General features: G+C 49.6%; 1 protein-coding gene and 1 non-coding gene across 3 annotated transcripts in view; one reads left to right on the top strand and one right to left on the bottom strand.

The window, feature by feature from the left end:
* The window catches only part of Phf21b (PHD finger protein 21B), a 72,874-nt gene that overhangs the window by 3,047 nt on the left and 54,821 nt on the right, over positions 1 to 15,006 (top strand). The window lies entirely within an intron of this gene.
* LOC116082845 lies at positions 12,327 to 12,426 on the bottom strand. The gene has a single exon (XR_004115477.1). It is a non-coding gene; the product is annotated as a small nucleolar RNA U13 (small nucleolar RNA).

Below are 15,006 nucleotides of genomic sequence, written 5' to 3'. Positions count from 1 at the left end.
GGGGGGGGGGAGGAGCCCTCCTACCCCCAGGTTGCCTTTGCCTTTAAATTTGAACTCGGGAGTACTGTCTGCAAAGGAACAGTGCCTCCATCTTTTTGTGTGAGTGCTTTAAAAGAAAGAAAGGAAGCCAGAAAACTTTTGTTCTCTGGCCTTTTAAAAATGTTTCTCGTTTAGATGCCTAAAAATAACGTTTGGTAGGCAGCCAGGGTTTGGCCTGGCCATCGGAACTTGTGTTTGTGATGGCAAGTCTGCTTTTCTGTTTCTCTTTGTGGCCTTTATATAACAAGGGCTCATAAAAGAGGGAGAGGAGGGGGCCCGAGGCCGGGTTCAGCATGCTAATAGAGTTGCCTGTCTCTCCCAAGCTGGCTCTCAGAGTTCACCTATGCAAGGAGCTGGTGGTTTTAACTGTCTGGGCTTTGGGGGACTTCAGTGGTGGTTGGCAGTTTGGCTACGACCAGATGGATTTACAAGGTCATCGCCTAACTCAGTTTTGCATGGGCAGCCCAAAACTTGCCCTGGAGTTAGTTGCAGTGCAGGAGTGAGGATGAAAAATTTTATAGGTCAGGTATAGTACAGTGTATATTTTAATTCAAGGAAGAATTTAAAGGTACAATCTCTCTATAGAGTTATTTGGGGGTTGGGGGGATCGTAGCCTTTCCACCCCCGCTCAGGAGTTTTCCTGTGCCGCCCCTTGGAATATGAAATAAAAAGGTTAAGTTTCCATTAGAAGTTCACAGGCAAGTGATGAAACTATATAGTTAGTTATAGTTGGCCTGTTAACTTCCTCTGTTAGATGCACAGTAGCAGAAGGGTAACTAACTATACAGAACTCTACAGTTTGCTGTCTTCCTCTGTTAGATACACAGTAGCAGTAAGATAATTCCAGCAGACAGTTCCCTACCTGTAATTGCCCTTAGCACTGGGATATTTTGTTTTACTTTTCAGTTACTTTGAGAAATAGAGACTTATTGACAGGACTCCTAAAAGTGGCTTGGTCAGAGGAAAGGGGGCAGAAATTCTGTGTATAGTTTTCCTCCCATCATTTGGGGAGAGGGATCTTGTGGTTGAATACAAGTTCCTGTTACATACCTTGTGTTTTGCAAGGGGAGTTCACATCTCCTCTGCCCCCAAAAGAAGGGAGGTATGAAGGTGGGCTGGTGACCTCAAATAACAGGCAGTCTGCCAGGCAGGTTTTAGACCTGGGGTAGGAGGGACTTAAGCCATGCTGTGTGAAGCCTCTATTAGCAGCCTCAGTGGTTTTACTCTGAGAATTTGCAACACATGCTGAGATGCAGTAACATTTTAATCTGCATTGTCAAGCAAGAAGCACTTTGTGTAAATAATAGGCGAGTCATAAATGCCGGAGCCTCTTCCCCCTCCTTTGGAGTTCTGCACAGCCTTTAAAGCTCATCACGGCCTCACCTGCCCTGCCCTGCAATCCAGAGTGAGCCCAGTGAGCAGGGGTTTTGTCTGAAGTGCCGCTGCAGCTCTTGTGGCATGACCAGGGAGACCCTGAAGATGAGCCTGGGGTCTGGGACACCACCTGATCCATTGATTTTATGGACTCTAGATTCTGAGGGGCTGTCCTCAGGTGTGGCAATAAAAATCTGTCTTTTTGAAAGGGATTATGTATCAGGTGCTCGCAGGCCCTGAATCATGTCTTTAGTATGATTCACTCTCTAGGTCAGACACCAGAGAGCTTGACACCGGAATCTGTGTGCTGGTTTATCCCGAGTGCACTTGCCCCCAAGACTGTCTTCTGAAAGGCTCTTTTGTTTTCTGAGCTTTTTGCTCTAGAAAAATAAACTTCGGTCTGCTTCCCAAGCAAGATTGAGGGGCGTGTTGAAACAGAACGGTTACACGTTAAAGAGAAGACACCTTCGAGAAAGGCTGTGTGTGTTATTTTGCAAAAAACTGCTTGGGGCAAATGCTTGGACCCGGTCTTCCACCTGAACCCTCGAGTGAGTGGGACCTGAACCACTTTCTCCCACCCTCCACCACCCTGGGCCTGCACAGTGCTGGTCTTTCCTGGAAGAATTCAAACACCCTTTCTGCTTGTGTGTCTTGTGGGACACAAGTCCCTCATCCCAATCACCCACAGGAAGCTTGACGATTTTCCTACATCTCAGGTCTGGGCCATGGTTACCATCCATTTGAGAGCATTCATCACCCAGAAGCTAGGCTCTGCCTTCTCCCTAGGCCTGGCCGCTTATGCTTTCTGTCTGCAGGTTGCGTGTTTCGGAACTTCATGCAAAGCTGTAATTAGGTGTGCTTTGTATTTGAATAACCTGTGAGTGGAGACAGTGTACACTTTGCCTAACTGTTCACCTGTTGATGGACGTGTGAGTGTGTCTACTTTTTAGCAGGAACCTGCCCAGCCCTTTCTTGTTATGTTATACATCATACTGATTTCCAGGAGCTATGATCACTTGGGGATGGGGGGAGGTGGGGAGCAAACCTTCCGTGATCTGTGGTTGCTCCTGAATGGAACCCTAGGGCGCCCCCTGCTGTCCGTCCCCTAATGGGGCTGTTCACTCCTCCAACTTTTGCATTTGGCCGAAGACATTTTGGCTGCTCCTTAGCAGTTTTCCTGTACCCCAAGCACATCTCTGCCTTTGAGGAGGGCTGGGTGTCCGCTGTCTTCATCTTGTGTGATTTTCTTTGTTAGGTTCTAAGCCTCTCCGTAAGGGAAGGAGCATTTTCCTATGTTTATTCTCAGGGTAGGAAGAAAATAGGGATTAGCATTGATGAGCTAATGCTTCCAGGGTGAACAGACACTGGATGGTAGATTTTAAGAGTATGTCTTAGAAATGAGTGGGCCCAGAGAAGAGGGAGACCTACTCCCTGGAAACCTGACAGTGTTGGGTGTGGATGGCTGAATTTCTAGGAACTTCCAGTCATGCTATGAGTTTGAAGCTGGGCAACCTGGCTGTGTCCTCAAAACTCAGATGTGGCCAGATGGGGCAGGTGGCCAGAGTCAACCTCGAAAGTAAGAGGTAGGGCTGCTGGTCGGCTTCCTGGCAGTGAAACCCCAGGGAGGAGTGGAGTTACAGGTGGTCGTGAGCTGTTCAACATGGGCGCTGAAATCTGAGCCTAGGTCCTTTGGAAGATCAGCAAGTACTCCTGGTTGCTGAGCCAGCTCTTCAGCCCCCACTGCACTCTGTATTGTGTGTGTGTGATACATGTGTGCAAATTCCGGCTGAACCCAGATGGAGACATTAGATATCCGGAAACTGGAATTATGGGGATGAACCCAGGTCCTCGAGAAGAGTAGCAAACACTCGTAACTGTTGAGCCAGCTCTCCAGTCCTATGGATCTTGCAGATTAGGAAAATAACTGCCATTCTCATGCTCTGAAGTGGCATTTCAAGGATAAAGGAGAATTTCCACTTTAATATTTTTTTTTGAGATAAGATCTAACTATATAGCCCTGGCTGACCTCAAACTTTAAACCTCTCTGCACATACCCTCCACCCCCTGCCTCCCCAAGCAGTTTAAAAGTCACCTTCTAGTTCTTACTTCCTCATCCTGCCTTAAGGGTCCTACCAGTATGAGTCCTGGGGCATACTCAGCTTCTGTTCCTGGATGGGTATATGCACAACGACAGACAGACAGACAGACAGACACACACACACACACACACACACACACACACACAGTGCAGATAAATGCCTTTCTCTGACACAGTGAATGCACCTGTTCTTATTCCTCATGGGCCTCTGCTGGAAACACTCCAGTTAATCAATCCCACAGGTGTGTACAGGGCTCCTGCCCAGTGCCAGGGTTGTGGAGGACTTCTTTGTGGTCTCTACTGATGAACGTTCTCATACAGCTGGCAAGGTAGACGTGTCTACCTATTCCTCAAGGCACAATGAAGTTTTGACTCAAGGCGCTTAGTTCTTAGCAGCTGAAGAAGCAGTAAGCACTCTCTGGGTTGAGGGCCAGCTCCTAGGTGGCGATTCGCACTGAGAGAAGGTAGAGACAGTGCAAATTCATGCACATGGCCTTTTGGTACTGTCTGTGCCTAAAGAGGTTATCACAGTGTGATGGTTTGTATATGTTTGGCTCAGGGAGAGGCACTACTAGGAGCCGTGGCCTTGTTGAAGTAGGTGTGTCACTGTGGGCGTGGGCTTAAGACCCTCATCCTAGCTGCCTGGAAGTCAGTCTTCCACGAGCAGCCTTCAGAGGAAGATGTAGAACTCTCAGCTCTGCCTGCATCATGGCTGCCTAGATGCTGTCCTGCTCCCACCTTGATGATGATGGACTGAACCTCTGAACCTGTAAGCCAGCCTAATTAAATGTTGTCCTTATACGAGTTGCCTTGGTCATGGTGTCTGTTTACAGCAGTAAAACCCTAAGACACACAGGGACTCTCAGCAAACGCCTTCCTACCTCCTGGTTCTCAGGCTGTTTGGGTCTTGGTCCAGGCTGGGCTGGCCAGTCTTCTCCACGGAACAGGTAAGAGATGGGAGACTTGCTAAGGTCTCTCAGAGAATGGAATCATCCATTCTGTTTGCCTGTGGCATCAGCGTGCTCTCTGGGGGAGATGGTCAGCATTGTTGGCTATGACAAGATGCACAGAACCTTACCTCCGAATCCTCAGGTGCCAGGACCTGCTCTGGCCAGGCCACCATGGGTAAGCCATTCTGCCTTTTTGCATTTGTTTGCCTTCTATAATGTGGGCAGGGAGGAGACGTTCCTCCCCAGCCCCAGCCAGGCTTTCCGGAGGAAGTGAGACAGTGGTTGGGAAAGTTTCACGGAAGCCCCAAAGTCAAGGGAAACTTTGAGCGAGTGGCATTACTGCTTTAAGTTTGTGCTTGGACAAGCCTCCTGAACAAACCCCAAATTCCCATCGGGTCTACAGGCTGCTCAGGAAGTGTGCTGCAGCCATTTCTGTAGGAGGTGTCATGCGCTCGCCACCCCTCGGACCAGTTGATACTGGTGACTGCGTCCTTTTCTACTGGTCCGGAGAGCTCACTTTTGACATTTTGCCTCTCAAAGCACCTGCTGTCAGAACTGTGCACTTGATTTCAATTAGGCCTGCATTTTTTTTCAATGAGATGATGCTGATAATAACTTTGGTAATCCCTGGACGCCTCATTAGAGCTCCTGGCTGTGAGGTTCACCCTGTGATGGAGCAGGTTCTCTGTCTGATGCCTTTGTCTCTTTGGGAACAAATCGTGGGCTCTCCGTCCTTTTATTTCACTGGTGTGTGCGAGCTGGTGTTCCTCTTGGAAGTGTTAGCACTGGTTCTCAGGTCTCGTCCTTGGCAGTGGAGTCTCCTGTCACCTGTGGGGAGGGCTCCAGAGGCCTCCTAGGGTGTATGCTGGCCCATCTGGCTCTCCCCCACAGAGAGACCTCTCAGAAGGCTCTCGCTTGCCTTTAAGAGGCCTGTAACAATGGTCTGTGTTGGGTTTTCAGACTGAGCAGACCTGCACTGTAAATCGGCCTTCTCACTTTGGAGGCTGTGCCGCTCAACAAGAAAGGGGGGAAAACAACAGCTTGCTGCCAGCTAAGACCATAGAATACATGGCAAGTGGTTCAAAAAGTGGTTTTACAGAGGCAGCAGATGATTAAATGAGATGTTGCAAAAGCTCCGGGATTTGGCGTCTTTATTTTTACTGGCATTGCTGGATCTGCACCTTGCTTGTTGGACATGTGCACCTCAGCGCCCCTTCCATCTCCTATTCCTCCTCGCTCAGCCCTTACCTGGCCCTCTGAGGAAGGATTGCTGGTAATTGGAGTTTTATTCAGGAGTACGCTAAACCATGGGGGTGGAGGTGAGTGGAATGTGGAAGTCACACAGTTAGTAAGTGGAGATGCCCTGGATGTTAGCTATGGCTGCATGGGGTGATGGGTGTGTGTGGGTATGTGTGTGTGTGTGTGTGTGTGTGTGTGTGTGTGTGTGTGTAGAGAAGTTCAGGTCAGAGCAAATGGAGAGAGCATGGATTGGGCACAATTTCCCACCAGTCAGGGACTATTCTAGTGGTCATGGTGGGACTTTTCCATGGATATAGAAAGTCCTAAAACTTTCAAGGGGTCTGGGCAGATTCTCTCCCTGTTCTGCCTAGTTCCAGATTGGGAACATGTGGCAGGTCAGGTCAAGAGGCCCAAGAAGTGGGTCTAGAGTGGACAGACCCTGGGCCTATTGATGAGCCTGCCTGCCACCAACACCCAACTTTGTGTTTGTGCAACCCTGGCCTGAGTCTCTGCAGGGCTTGGGTTTTTCTTTTTGATGACAGCTGACATCCTGTTCTACTTTAAGGTGGACTAATTCTTCTAATTTTGAAATATTAGAAGAATAGAGAATATTGTCTCTGTTCTCTAAAGGGACAAGTGTACTTCCTTAAGATTGTTCTCCCTGTGGGCATCATGTGGGGTAGTGTCTCCAACGTGGGAGAAGCTGCTACTGCAGCTTCTTTCTGGCAGCTTTTTTTCTGGTTCCTTCTGATGGCCAATAACGGGAGTCCCCAGCTCTCAGCCTGGCTGCACTTTTGGGGTGACGGGGTTTGGCTCTTGTCCTCTTAATTACAAGGAAATGATATATCCACAGAGATTTTTTTTCTAGGGTAGGGCATCCAGGAAGAAGTCAAACCCTCAGTCTGGGAAGGAGCTGGCTCTGGTCCTAAGATGGGGTCTCAACAATGGGTGAGGGCTAGTGCTAGGCCTGGTGCCCAGCCTGCAGCAGGGCAATTGAGTGGAGGAGCTATTCCCACTGTTTCTTTATTACCATAATTGCAAGGGGCAGAAAGACTTAGAGCACAGATGCAGATGTGGTTTTTGGGTGGGACAGAAACCTCAGAGTCACTCTTTTCTTTTCTTTCCTTTCCTCTCTTCTTTTCTCTTCTCTTCTCTTCTCTTCTCTTCTCTTCTCTTTTCCCTTCCCTTCCCTTCCCTTCCTTCCTTTCTTTTTAAAGAAGGCACCTTACTATGTAGGCCTAGCTGATGTGGAATTCACGTGCAGACTGCCTTGACGTTGAATTTAGGGATCTTCCTGCCTCTGCCTCCTGAGTGCTGGGATTAAAGGTGTGTCCCACTCTACCCTGCTGGCAATTTAGAGATGCTCTAAGTCTTAATACTCCTGTGAACACAGCTGGACTTGGGAGTTGGCAGATGAAGATGTCTCTCAGCATCTCCTAGAACTGGCCAGTGGGTTATGGTCGAACATATCAGAAGTGAATACCAAGAAGGTATATTGGAGGACACATCCTCTCACAGAGGGGAGAGTGAGGCCGTGAGTAGAACGGGCCTGGGTCTAGTGGCCAGAACTACCTGGAAGGTTTAGTCTTCTCCCATCATGCTGTAACCAAAAGGAAGAGAGTCCTACAATTATTTCTCTTAGAAGCTGCCTCTCCCAGGGACTGCTCCTTTCAGAGATTGGGTCTTGCATGGGATGTCCTTGTGTTCTGACAACAGGACCACCCACCAAGAAGCAATCCCCAGGTGATGCTCTTAAAACTCTAAAGTGATTCTTAAAGGCCTGGTGGCAGCAGACTTCCAGGCTGCACAAGTAAGGAGTGGGCAGCGTGGGCAGAGCCCCTGTCCTGTTCTGGAGTTGTGTGTGAAGCCTGTTGGTGGGCTTTAGATGAAGGCTGGTTACCTTAGCCCCAGTGTTCTTGTTTGTTGCCCAGCCTGTGCATACTCCTCACTGCATTTGGAGTCTACACTTGGGGATAGAGGTCTACAGTGGGCCCGTGAAGGGGGTAAGCCCCCTAAAGGTGCTGGACGCTGATAACTAGTAAGACCACTGGGGGACATAATGCCTGCTCTTTGATCCCTTAATGGGTGTAACAGAATCTTAGAAGATAGCAGTGGTAGGGCTGAGGTGGCTTTGCTACAGGTGCCAGCAAACTGTCACTGAGACAAGCTGCAGGCACCTTTCTACCCCCAGGAAAGAGAAAGGGCAGGGATGGAATAGGGAGGTAGGAAGGAAGGAAGTGGGGGGTGATCGCATGTCATTCAGGCAGACAGACAATCTACACATGTAAACAAAGATCAGAGTCATTAAAATACACATCAGAGAGCCTGGTCCAGAACTGTGAGACACGGCTCACCAAGAGGGGTTGATCCCCACCATCAGTGGAGTGTTTCATACTTGGATTTAATGACACTGCTTGGTGGTGACACGTATGCTGGGTCAGGCTGCTAAGTGACAGTTCCATCTGCTCATGCTGCACCCTCCCCCCACCCCTGGCTAAGAAAGAAAAGGACATGCTAGACACTGGTGTGGTTGTAGGGTGAGGTTGTCTTAGCTTCGGGTGGGCGAATGGCAAATATGGAAACTTTGAAAGGCCCCAGTAGCTGGTTTCTTAAAGCTGAGGCAGGGACTCCCATGTGGCCCAGAATGTTGAGCAATGGGGACTGGAAGGACACTGGGGTGACAGAGCTCTCCTCTGTCTTAGTCAGGGTTTCTATTCCTGCAAAAACATCATGACCAAGATGCAAGTTGGGGAGGAAAGGGTTTATTCAGCTTACACTTCCACTTTGCTGTTCATCACCAAAGGAAGTCAGGACAGGAACTCAAGCAGGTCAGGAAGCAGGAGCTGATGCAGAGGCCATAGAGGGATGTTACTGGCTTGCTTCCCCTGGCATGATCAGATTGCTTTCTTGTAGAACCCAAGACTACCAGCCCAGGGATGGCACCACCCACAATGGGCCCTCCCACCCTTGATCACTAATTGAGAAAATGCCTTACAGCTAGATCTCATGGAGGCATTTCCTCCAGTAGACACACAAAACCAGCCAGTAGAGTATCTTATGCCCTTTTTACATATTCTCTGCTTTGCCCCTTTGTGACCTTTGTCTCCTTTGTGAGAGTGTGTGTCCATGGGCACATGCTCATCGGGGAAGGCTGCAGTAGCCATGGCACCTGAACACACTGACATTTAGTTTGTGCAGAATAGTGCTGGGTTGACATGGTGCCAGGACAAGGACAGGTAGTGCTGCCAGCCTCAGGCAGGCGATAGTCAACATAGTAAGAGACGTGCGGGGACTTTGGGGTGGCAGGTACTCTGGCCAAGTAGAGCGGGTCTAGGAATATGGGGTACATGATATGGGTGGGCCAGAGGTTGTCACTAAGAAGATGACATTGGAACCCAGGCCTGCAGTAGTAGTGAGTAAGGACAGGCTATTCTGTCACACTCTGGACAGAGGAGTCCTTCCCTGCTTAAGGATGGGTCTAGTGTTTGCATTAGAGACCTGTGTGGCCAGAGGACAAGTGAATATGGAGAAGAGAGCTGAGGTAGGGTTGGTTGTCTCTCTGCTGTACTAACCCCCTCCTCTATTTAAATCAGCTCCTGGGCTTGCATGCTAGACTCAGTTCTGCTGGGGTCAGGGTTGGCACCATCTAGAGAAGAGCTTCAGGGAGACTTGTGCTGCCAAGCCCACACTCCACCTAACAGAGATGAGGCCATGGCTGCTAACCCAGGCCAAGCCATCACTCCACCTAACAGAGATGAGGCCATGGCTGCTAACCCAGGCCAAGCCATCACTCCACCTAAAGGAGATGAGGCCATGGCTGCTAACCCAGGCCAAGCCATCACTCCACCTAAAGGAGATGAGGCCATGGCTGCTAACCCAGGCCAAGGCCAGGTGTTCCTTCCTAACTTGGAGATCCTGGGTTCAGAAGTGCTAAGGGCTTCAAGGTTCTCTGATGGCCCAATGGCAGCTGGGGTTCCCGGAGTTCTGATGAGCGGGTAGCTCTCAGCATGGTCCTGTGGGCGTGAGACCTGGCCTAACATACCGTGCTCTGTGAGTGTGTAGCGAGGCCTCCTGATATGTGCATCAGTGCAGAGAATGCAGGTCTCCAAACCCTCCTGGCCAGAAACGACATCCCTGAGAGCTGACTGTCATGCTCCCCCCCTCATCCAGAGCAGGAGTAGGCAGCCAAGTGCTGTCTCAGACAAGGCCTGGTTTCCTCCTCTGGGTCAACCCTTCGATAGCTCCGCTGGGCTGGGTCACAATCTTGAAGTGGCTTCCCTCCCTCACCTCCTGTCCCCTGCCAGCATCGCATGGTGGCTACTTAAGAGAACATGAGGGCTGACCAGCTGAGACTCTGCAACCATGAGACTCTTAAGATGTTGGGGAGGCTGTGAGGTGACAGCTTCCCAGGTGTAATTATTCTGTTGTCCTGGTATGAGATTCCACGAGGTGAACCCAGCAGAACATAGCATCCCCAGAGAGATTGTATAACCACAGAGCCATTGAGGTTCCTCAAGGGTGTTTGCCATTTAGATCAGTGAGTGAGGCTCTTAAAGTAAAATAGGCCTGCAGCTCTACCCCAAACACTGAGGCCCAGGTCAGCATAGCCAAGTTATTTTATTAATGCATTCTGCTGAGTGGACGTGAATGGGCAGCGTGGCCTCTTCTACTGTGGATCTAATTATAAACACAGGGGACGGCACCAAATAAGCCGCCTTGGAAGGAGGAAGAGTCTGGCAGCCGGGGTTAAAGCGGCCTTTAATGAACTTCCTTGGTACTTGTATCTTAGCAACACATTTTATTACATCCCAGTGCGGCTGGACTTGCGTAGTAATTTATTCCCCCCTTCGTGCCCCAGCCCTGGTGACTCAAGAGAAGAATGTGTGTGTGTACCCCTCCCATGCTTTCCCAGGGCTCTGTCTGCCTCCTTTAGGCTTTGTTTTATCAATAGGAAAGACAAACACGCTACTCTGGTCCCGGGACTCTCTGGCCTGGGGTTGCTGCACAGAGGAACCGGTATCCCAGACTTTCGAGGTGTGTAGCCCATGCCCAGCTAGGGCCCCACAAGTGGTGCCCAATGCCTTGTGGATTCTCTTAGGCTTCACGGGCTGGAGTATTTCTTATCTGCAATTCGGTCTTGTGATCACACTAATTCGGAAGTGAGAGTGTGAACGACTCCCGTTGCAGCAGCAACAGCAGCCTGTAAGTGAGGAGTCACAGCAGAGAGGTTCCTTGTAGATAGAGCCTGAAGAGAGAGAGGCTTCCAGGACAGGGACTGGACCGGGGCTGCCCACATCTCAAGTTACCATCCTCAGGGCTGTCACTGTCCCTCAGCTGTGTGTTTTCTCGGGCCACTGTATCACATGACTACAGTTTGAGGCTTAAAACAACTGTGTTAGTTAGTGGGTCTGGACACCAGAAGTCTGAAATTAGTGTTATCTACAGAACTGAGTTTCCTCTGACTCCAGGGAAGGAGCCTCCTCACCGACGGGATCTTCAGTCCCAAGTATTCTTTGGCTTGTGGACACTTTACTCTAGGCTCTGGCTGCGTCTCCACAGTCTCTGTTCCTGCTTTGGTGGTCTCTGTCATTTCTCTCTTTTCTTTCGGTTTATGTTTTTGTTTTTGAGACAGGGTCTCATGTAGCCCAGGCTGGCCTCAAATTCTGTCTTGGGGAATTGAGTGATCTGGGGCTTTGAGCATGGTAGGCAAGCTGTCCCTGTATGAATGGAACCATGGCCACAGCCTGTTGCTCCTCCACGTATCCATTGTGCCTGGTCGTATGAGGACATTAGTCTTTTGGGTTTAGGGGCCACTCTTCCCTAGAATGACCTCAACAGAGTTAGGACAAAGGCTCTGTTTCCAGTCAAGGCCACAGGTCAAAGTTCTATGTAGATGTGAACCATGGGTCTCACCTGAGCCTGGCATATCTGGGGGTTCTAGGTTAGGCGTGCCCCCCTGTTAGAAGGAGGGGTGACAGGCTTGCACTGACCACACTCTGGCTTCCCTGTAACTGTGTGTTCTTCCCAGAGCTGAGGTGGACAGGCTGCAGAGCTTCTTCCATGGTGGGTGGGGTGACAGGCGGAGTTTCTAAACCCATTGCTTGGTAGAGGGTTTGAGTATTTGAATCCGGAGCTGGGGATTTGGTACCTGGAGAAGCAGGCATGTGGACCAGGTTGCTGATGCTGTGGGGGTCGGTGTAGAATAGTCCTCCTGCTTGACCAAGAGGCGAGATTTTTTTAATCAGTTTCTGGATCTGTAATGTTGCGGGGAGCCCTTAAAGTGGCACAGACTTGCAGAGGTATGGACAACCAACTGATGTTGGAGCTAATGGGGCCTGGCAAGCAGCCTGGGCAGGGCTGAGAGGCCCCACAAAGCCATCTTTTTTTTTTTTTTTTTTTTTTAAGCCAGGTATTGAGGCTGTGATTTTTTTTTTTAAGATTTATTTTATTTACTTTATGTATATGAGTACACTGTCGCTGTCCTTAGACACACCAGAGCAGTGCATCCGATTCCATTACCACCATGTGGTTGCTGGGTATTAACTCAGGACCTCTGGAAGAGCAGTCAGTGCTCTTAACCCCTGAGCCATCTCTCCAACCCCCAGACTTATGGATCCTTCTAAGTTTGTCAGACAGGTAATGTGCCCACGTCGTAACAAGGTTTAGTGGGCGGCACATATCCCCGCAATAGCACCCAACCATCATGCTTTATGAACCAGAAAGGATCCCCACAAAGCCATCTTAATCCTCCAGTTTCTACCACATTGACACTTGCCTTGTCTTTCCTCTGAGCAATGTTTGTCACATCCAGCTGTCTGGAACAGGAAGGGGCCGAGAGCACTGAGTTGGGTATGGACAGAGTTTGGGGGCCCACTTATCCTTCAGGATCATGCTAAGGGTTCAGGACATGCCTCTCAGTAGGCCTCTTCCTGAAAGTGTCCAGGTTTAAGATGAGGCTATTACTGTTACCAACAATGGTGAGGCAGGAACTGGGGGCAGGTCTGGCTGAAGAGCTGTGAGGAACTGTTTTCTTCCTGTTTCCAGGCTTTGGGCTGGAAGCTCAGGTGGACTAACACCATTCCAAGCGATGTGATCTCTGCCTGGGCTCAGACAGCCCTGTCCTTGTTGAGGATGTTCATTCTGACTCCAGTTCTGCCACCTGAAAGCTCAAAAATGCGGAGGCCAGTGCCCAGACTGTGTCATTTCCTGTTCCCTTTGAAGCTTAACCCTTGCTTATCACTCCACCGTGTGGAGGCATCTTATAGAGCAGTATGGGGAGGTACCACTTAGAGACACTGAATCAGAATTTTCGCTTCTCGTGAGACCCCATGGTCTTTTATACTCTTCCACATCCTGGGGGCTCTTAGATGCTGTGCCACAGAGGGGCTCAGTTTGTGCTGTTATGATAGCCCACAGATGATAGCCCAGAACTTCTTGTGGTCACTACTTCTGCTGTGCTAAAAAAGATGGCAAGGGAGAGTGAGTAGAGTTGAGCTGAGGACAGGTTTCAGTGGCTCACTCCTGCACCTCCAAACTCCACATCTGAGACACTGATCAAGCCATACACTCCCTGGGTACATCATTACATCTTTACCCTAGTCCTCCATAAGTGCCCCTCCCAGATACAGCCTCAGATAGACCTTCCCTTCTGGCCCCCAACCCGGTCTGCTGACCTCATTCCCTAGGCCTGGCCCGTGTGCGGCACCAACAGCTTTCTTAATTATTGCTTGATCTGGGGCCACACAAGGCCAAGCTCCTCCAATAATACGTTCCTTGTTTTACAGTCTGCTGGGAGGAGGTGTCCTGGCTGCAGGAACCATTTGTTCCTCTGGGGCTGCAATTTGAGTGCCTTGGGTTAGACCCACAATGGACCTTTTTTGGACAATCAGTTAAGCCATTCACCAGTATGCCATGAGTGACCACTGGGTGTTGGGTACACAGAGCACACTATCCCAGCAGTGGGGGTCTCATGTCTGAAGCCCTGTGCAGCCCTGTCAGAGACTCATCAGAAGCTGAAGAAGAGGCAGTAGCCTGGCTTTACCCTGCGACACCAGCAGCACCCTACTTGGGGCTTTGCATGTCTCCTCTGCAGCCTTCACCACTGTTGCAACCCAGGGACAACCCAGGACCTGCTGGAGGGCAGATGGCAGCCCTGGGTGGATGCACAGCAGGGCTGATGGAGCAGGCAGGCATGCTGGCTCAGGTCTCCTGTGGTTTTGGCAACAGCTTTGAGTCTGCAGTGCTCTCTCCTCCTTCTGGACAGGTCTGTTGTAACATTCTCTCTATTTTCCACAGGAAGGTTCCAAGTGGAGAGAGCCTGCCCAAGGCCCCTCCCACAGCAGGGGGAGAGGGATGGGGGAGGGGACGGCAGATTGCAGAAGTTTCTTCCTTACTTTTGCAAGCATTGTTCCCTTCTCTGCAGAAAAAGAAACTGTATTGTGATACAATGTAGGTGATAGAAATCTTACTGCTATTAGATACATGGTCCCTCAACTCACTCTGGTGTGTCACTGATACTCTGCCTTATCTCCAGAACCCCAAATCTGCTGGAGCTGAAACTCTGTCCCTACTAAACAGCTTTCCACCCCTCCTCTGAGCACCCTACTGCTCCAGTTCTACTTTGTGCATCTTAGTTTCCTTCAGGGAGCTTCAGATAGACAAGCATGTATTGGTTTATTTCATTCAGCGCAGTGCCATTCATGCCTGTCCATGTACAAACAAGAATGGGAATTTCTTGCTCTCTCTCTCTCTCTCTCTCTCTCTCTCTCTCTCTCTCCCTTCCTTTCTTTTTTATTTTATTTTATTTTATTTTATTTTATTTTATTTTATTGTGCTTTTCTTTTTTCTTTCTTTTTTTTGGGGGAGAGGACAGGGTTTTTCTGTTTTTCTTTTTTCTTTTTCTTTTTCTTTTTGGTTTTTTGAATTTTTTTTTGGTGTTTCGACACATGATTTTTCAGTGTAGAGTTGGCTGTCCTGGAATTTACCCTGTAGACCAGGCTAGCCTTGAACTCATAGGGAACCACCTGCCTCTGGCTCCCAAGTGCTAGGATCAAGGGCTTGCGTCACCACCGCCCAGCAATTTCCCTCTTTTAAAGGCAGAGTAATAGCTTCCCACATACAGACCCCTTTGTGTTGTCATCTGTGGCATCAGGCTTCTTCTCCCTTTTGACTCTAAAGACAGCTGCTGTCAAGTGTGCAGTGTACAAGTACCTCCTTTCAGTCTTTGGAGGTGCAAAGATACACTTTGTACCAGCAGCGGGATGCCAGGATACACTGTTTCTCCTCCCAGACAAATTCAGGACAGAG

This window comes from Mastomys coucha, unplaced genomic scaffold (genome assembly GCF_008632895.1).
Source record: "Mastomys coucha isolate ucsf_1 unplaced genomic scaffold, UCSF_Mcou_1 pScaffold11, whole genome shotgun sequence".
NCBI classification, from domain to species: Eukaryota; Metazoa; Chordata; class Mammalia; order Rodentia; family Muridae; genus Mastomys; species Mastomys coucha.
Note: the sequence above shows the minus strand (reverse complement) of the source record. Positions and strands in the feature narration are given on the sequence as shown.